The 6,567-nt window shown below is 55.0% G+C and overlaps 1 long non-coding RNA gene across 1 annotated transcript; it reads left to right on the top strand.

Moving 5' to 3' along the window:
* The first annotated feature begins 2,041 nt into the window (after positions 1–2,041).
* Positions 2,042–2,877, top strand: LOC143789699 (uncharacterized). The gene is made up of 2 exons (XR_013219396.1): positions 2,042–2,448; positions 2,540–2,877. It is a non-coding gene; the product is annotated as an uncharacterized LOC143789699 (long non-coding RNA).
* The last annotated feature ends 3,690 nt before the right edge of the window (positions 2,878–6,567 follow it).

The following is a 6,567-nucleotide window of genomic DNA, read 5'->3' as shown; positions in this document are numbered from 1 at the left end:
CAACCAATAGCGAGACAGTGCCAAGTGACATAACCCAGAACGTGATTGGTGTAACGAGCAAGAGGCGGGACCGGCTACACACGGGTAGTGAAAAGAAGGTCACGGGGCGTGGCTCGTGCTGAGCTCCGCCGCTGCCGGAAACAGTGACAGGAGCACACGGGCAGCGGCTGCCGGTCACAGTGACGGGAGCATATGGGCAACAGCGGATGCCGGTCACAGTGACGGGAGCACATGGGCAGCAGCGGCTGCCGGTCACAGTGACAGGAGTACATGGGCAGCAGCGGCTGCCGGTCACAGTGACAGGAGCACATGGGCAGCAGCGGCTACCGGTCACTGACAGGAGCACATGGGCAGCAGCGGCTGCCGGTCACAGTGACAGGAGCACATGGGCAGCAGCGGCTGCCGGTCACTGACAGGAGCACATGGGCAGCGGCTACCGGCCACAGTGACAGGAGCACATGGGCAGCGGCTACCGGTCACAGTGACAGGAACACATGGGCAGCGGCTGCTGGTCACAGTGACAGGAGCACATGGGCAGCAGCGGCTGCCGGTCACAGTGACAGGAGCACATGGGCAGCGGCTACCGGTCACAGTGACAGGAGCACATGGGCAGCGGCTACCGGTCACAGTGACAGGAGCACATGGGCAGCAGCGGCTGCCGGTCACAGCGACAGAAGCACATGCGCAGCAGAGGCTGCCGGTCACAGTGACAGGAGCACATGGGCAGCAGCGGCTGCTGGCACAGTGACAGAAGCACATGGGCAGCAGCGGCTGCCGGTCACAGTGACAGGAGCACATGGGCAGCAGCGGCTGCCGGTCACAGTGACAGGAACAGATGGGCAGCGGCTGCCGGTCACTGACAGGAGCACATGGGCAGCGGCTACCGGTCACAGTGACAGGAGCACATGGGCAGCAGCGGCTGCCGGTCACAGCGACAGAAGCACATGCGCAGCAGAGGCTGCCGGTCACAGTGACAGGAGCACATGGGCAGCAGCGGCTGCTGGCACAGTGACAGGAGCACATGGGCAGCAGCGGCTGCCGGTCACAGTGACAGGAGCACATGGGCAGCAGCGGCTGCCGGTCACAGTGACAGGAACAGATGGGCAGCGGCTGCCGGTCACTGACAGGAGCACATGGGCAGCGGCTACCGGTCACAGTGACAGGAGCACATGGGCAGCAGCGGCTGCCGGTCACAGTGACAAGCACATGGGCAGCAGCGGCTGCCGGTCACAGCGACAGAAGCACATGGGCAGCAGCGGCTGCCGGTCACAGTGACAGGAGCACATGGGCAGCAGCGGCTGCCGGTCACAGTGACAGGAGCACATTTGCAGCAGCGGCTGCCGGCACAGTGACAGGAGCACATGGGCAACGGCTGCCGGTCACAGTGACAGGAGCACATGGGCAGCAGCGGCTGCTGGTCACAGTGACAGGAGCACATGGGCAGCAGCGGCTGCCGGCACAGTGACAGGAGCACACGGGCAGCGGCTGCCGGTCACAGTGACAGGAGCACATGGGCAGCAGCGGCTGCCGGTCACAGTGACAGGAGCACATGGGCAGCAGCGGCTGCCGGTCACAGTGACAGGAGCACATGGGCAGCGGCTGCCGGTCACAGTGACAGAAGCACATGGGCAGCAGCGGCTGCTGGTCACAGTGACAGGAGCACATGGGCAGCAGCGGCTGCCGGCACAGTGACAGGAGCACACGGGCAGCGGCTGCTGGTCACAGTGACAGGAGCACATGGGCAGCAGCGGCTGCCAGTCACAGTGACAGGAGCACATGGGCAGCAGCGGCTGCCGGTCACAGTGACAGGAGCACATGGGCAGCGGCTGCCGGTCACAGTGACAGAAGCACATGGGCAGCAGCGGCTGCCGGTCACAGTGACAGAAGCACATGGGCAGCAGCGGCTGCCGGTCACAGTGACAGGAGCACATGGGCAGCAGCGGCTGCTGGTCACAGTGACAGGAGCACATGGGCAGCAGCGGCTGCCAGTCACAGTGACAGGAGCACATGGGCAGCAGCGGCTGCCGGTCACAGTGACAGGAGCACACGGGCATCAGCTGTGTTTACTGTCGTGTTGGGAACCAGAGCTGCATGAAGGGCGGGGATCTGGCAACCAATCCAGTCACTGCTTTTGTAAGAAGAAGAACCTGACCGGGGGTACTTTTCTTGTGCCGGGTCTGGAACTGTTCGGGCGTCTCCTCTGTTGTCCGGAGGAAAGCTTAGGGGACCGGACCGACCTTTGCACTTGACTGTAGGGGGCGTGGCTAAGGGGAAAAAGGCAGAGCGGGCGCTGAAGTGATCAGACTTGGCGGGAGCAGACAGCAGGAAGAAGAGAGTGCTCCGTCCCTTGAGCACTGTAGCAGTTTAGGCCCGCGCCGCAGCGTACCCGCTGGAACGGAGACGCGAGTGTTGGTTCCCACAACACAAAGTGCCGAACACCCTGGGGCCGTGAGTACCGCGGGAACACAGCTTAGGAAAGACAGGTTGCTATGGTGAACTGTACTCTGACCCCTGGTGCATGTCTGCCTTGCTACGTTAGGCTCTGACAACTCTGCTGTTCTTTGCTGGACCCCGGACCAAAGAACCCGCAAAAAACACCGGAGACTAACCGTCAACGCCAGGACCCTGCACATCGATGTCACCAGTACTACACCGGACATACTACACGCTAACCGTTGTTAGCGCCATTTTCCATCCTGTGGACACTGCATACTGGACATCGTCAGGACCGGATCAGTTATACCGTGAACCCTGTTGTTATTTTTGCACCTTGTATTTCCCTACACTGCTTATCCTTTATTCCTTTATATCCCTGTTTCCCCATCCTCCTCCCTGCATGGAATGTATACCTGTTAGAAGTAAAACTGTTAACCCTTGCTTTGCCTCCGGTCCATTACTGCATCCCGCAACCTGCTCACAAGTGGCGTAGTCGGCATAATGCAGTCCACAGCACGGAGGAGGCAGACCAAGCAGTTGGGGGCGCCCCGAGGGCCAGTATAACCCTGGGGGCTATGTTGAGCAACCTCCCGAAATTTACTGGAAGCAATACTCTGTTATGGGACTGGACTAAACAGGTCAGGCATATGATGAGGATGCACTCCATGACCCCTGTATCGGAAGCAGAGGTTGCTATGATGGCCCTAGACAGGGAGGTGAGGAATTCCGTTATGCTCTGGCCCCTCCAAGAACGAGACACTTTTCACAAGGTGCTGAAAATTCTGGAAGAATTGAACGGAGACCCCACAGATATCGGACAATTGCACATGCGCTTATTTAGCCATGTGCAAAGGGAGGGGGACACTGTGGCTCACCTTATGAATGGGCTGCAGGAGATCCACGCTGCAGTTATCAAGTGAGATGGCGTAGGGCCCCCTGACATAGTACTGCGGGACCAGCTGGTGGCAGGATTGAGAGATGCCCTTTTAAAGCAGGCTTTACGGGATGCTTGCGAGTAAAGCCGAGTTTAACCTTCATAGAGGCTGGGGATGAGGCGTGCGCACGTGAGCAAGATCAGGGGGGGAAGGTCCGGAGTGGGGAGGTATCCCTGTCAATGGCTACTGAACCAAGTTGGGTGGAAGCACTGTGAAAAGAGATCCAGTGCATAAAAGAAGAATTGTCTGACTTAAAAAAGAAACCTTCGGCACCAACGAATCCCTCTCCTGAGGGTAGAGTAAATCTTGAGCCCCGTTGAGAAATGAGAACATCTTGCAGGGAAGAACTGCCTACCTCCTACAACTGTGAAGTTGAATATTTGGCCCAGATATGTGCACGACGGGGGCAACCTCTTCAACGCCGTCCGTTAAACTAGGAGGCTCCGTGGCTGGGGGACGCTGCCCACAGCCTGAGCAGTCAAGAAGAAGAATCAGAAGTCCCACAGGTCTATTTTCTATGAGTCCTCTGGTCTGGATAGAAATGGATGGTCGGTGCTGTTTGGTTGACACCGGCTCTCTAGTAACTACGATGACAGAGATATACTTCAGATGACACTTCACTGAGGGGATGCGGCCTGAATGGGGCCCAGTAATAAAGTTGACAGCTGCCCACCAGTTACCCATCCCGGTCGCAGGGGTGGTTTGGATGCAAATCACCGTGAGTGACAAAGATGTGGGTAGGAAGGGAGTTGTGTTGACTGCGGGAGACTTCGGTAATAGTCCCATTGTGACTGGGGATGAACGTACTGAAGAAGCTGAAAACACTCATGCAGACGCCTTATCTAGAGTGACACATGAGTGGCCTGAACCCAACCGGGATGAAGAACTGGAGGCTGAAGAGATTCCTGATTTCTGTGATTCTGCCAGGACATTGGCGGCTACGCAGGAGTTGGTTCAGGCGGCGTCCAGGGGAGGCACCCTAGGGCGGTCCCGGGACAAGTGGGTATGACTTCCGCAAGAAGTTGGGGAACTCACTCAGATGAGACAGTGGGTGACTCTACAACAACTCCCAAATCAAAAGGAAAGAGGCGCGCTGTCCCCGGGGACTCTGCAAATTCTTTGACAATGGGAAAGGCTCCAGATGGTCTCTTGTACCGGAAGATCCAGCTGTACCGAGAACTGGGGGTTACCTGGCAAGTGGTGCTATTGAGGAGACCCATAAGATCAAATACTTAATTAACCTCAAGACATAAGAGATTGAGAGAAGCAACCCATGACATGTATTGTTTAACCTTACATAAGCTTTCTCAGATCAAAGTGAGACCCTAAAGATGGCTGCCATTTCCTGTATCAGCACACCATGTGCTGATATCCAAGATGACGCCCACCTTGATGACCTCATGGACCAACCCACCCTGATGACCTCATGGATCCGCCCACGGACTTGCTCATTGCCCAATCTACTAACCATAGGAATATATCCGATCACTCCCATTTTAGAGCTAACCGAGCCCCCCTTACAGGGGTTATATAAACCTGTGTTCTGACTAAATAAAACCTTTGGAGCTGAGCCATAGATTGATCAAGGGGAGTTTACGTTTGACTGTGTGTTGTCATGTTATTTCTTTAGTGCGCACCTGATCAATATCCATTAGGCCAGGAGTAGGCAACTGAAGTGAACATTTTATTAATTGTTCAACCTAACAGTACTCCCAGAGATGCTGCTTCAAAAGCTGGCCACAGAGGCACACGAAAGAGCTCACTTCGGTCAAAAAAAGATGTTTCAGTGGCTACAAAGGCTAGTTTACCATCCTCGACTGAAGTCTGTGGTAGAAGAAGTTTTTCGGCAGTGTAGGAGTTTTGAGTTGGCTGAACCCCCAGAACAAAGAGCGCCCACGCAGACCATCATGACTTCTGCTCCCTTGGAAGTGTTGATGATGGATTACCTGACCATAGGCCCAGCCCACCTTAAATATGAGCATTGTCTAGCGATGACTGACCACTTTACCAAATTTCCTGTGGTGACTGCGACCCGGGATCAGACTGCAGAATCAGCGACACAAGCCATTTGAAGTAATTTCATCCAAATGTAAAGCTACCCGAAAAGAATCCACTCTGATCAAGGTGCCTGTTTCCAGGGACGAGTGATGGAAAAGTTACAGCATATGTATCACATTGAGAAATCTCGGACGACCCCGTATCACCCACAAGGAAATGGAGCCTGCTGAACTAATTTGGGTGTACAACTGAGTACATCGTTCCACTGGATACACGCCCTACTTCTTACTATTTGGGCGACCAAAGAGAGAGATAACTGAGCTGGGTTTGGACCCAGAGGAGGACTAACCAGGACAGGACAGGGGTGTCCACCTGGGTCTGAGAACATTGTCATTGTCTGCACACGCTGCATCGATTCGTTTGGACCAAGTTTCAGGAGCTTGAGCACTCGGAAACAGCTCCTCTGCGAGGGACAGCTGTCCAGGCTGGAGATCGTGTGCTAGTATGGGACAAACGCCCACAGGGCAATTTGGAGTACCGGTGGGAGAAAACTATTGGGTGAAATGAAGAATCAGCTCAGAAGGCCCCGTCTATGAGGTCCAACCTGAGGGAGAGGATGATGCTCCCACTCAAGTAATACATTGGAATATGCTACGTCCCTGCCCGTCGAGATCCTGATCAAGCAAGTAGAAGAGACACAGAGTGTTCCTGAAATATCCCTTTCTCCAGCTGTTGATTCTGATTGAGAGGAAGACCAAGTACCTGATGTGGCTGTCCCCGTCTTCAGCACAACCCGACTCTACTACCCAACCAGATTCCACTACTTCATCTGATTTACGAGGTACTGAACGAACGACAGCTGGAATACCCCCCAACAGATACAATCAAGACCAATTTATTTGGCAACGGATCATTCAGAAGACGGAAGAGTGTCAACAACTATTACAAGAACTCTCGCCTGTGGAATTGTGAGCAAAAGGAGAGGGGGAGTGTAAGAAGAAGAACCGGAATGGGGGTATCTTTCTTGCGCCAGATCCGGAACAGTCAGGGCCATCTACTCTGGTGTCTGGGGGAAAGCTTAGGGGATGGGACCAACCTTTGCACTTGACTGTAGAGGACGTAGCTAAGGGGAAAAAGGGAGAGCACGGTCAGAAGTGTGATTCAGACTTGGCTGGAACATTCAGTGCGCAGCAAGGGG

This window comes from Ranitomeya variabilis, chromosome 1, assembly GCF_051348905.1.
Source record: "Ranitomeya variabilis isolate aRanVar5 chromosome 1, aRanVar5.hap1, whole genome shotgun sequence".
Classification (NCBI taxonomy): domain Eukaryota; kingdom Metazoa; phylum Chordata; class Amphibia; order Anura; family Dendrobatidae; genus Ranitomeya; species Ranitomeya variabilis.
The sequence above is the reverse complement of the archived record's forward strand: the minus strand, read 5'-3'. Positions and strand labels throughout refer to the sequence as shown.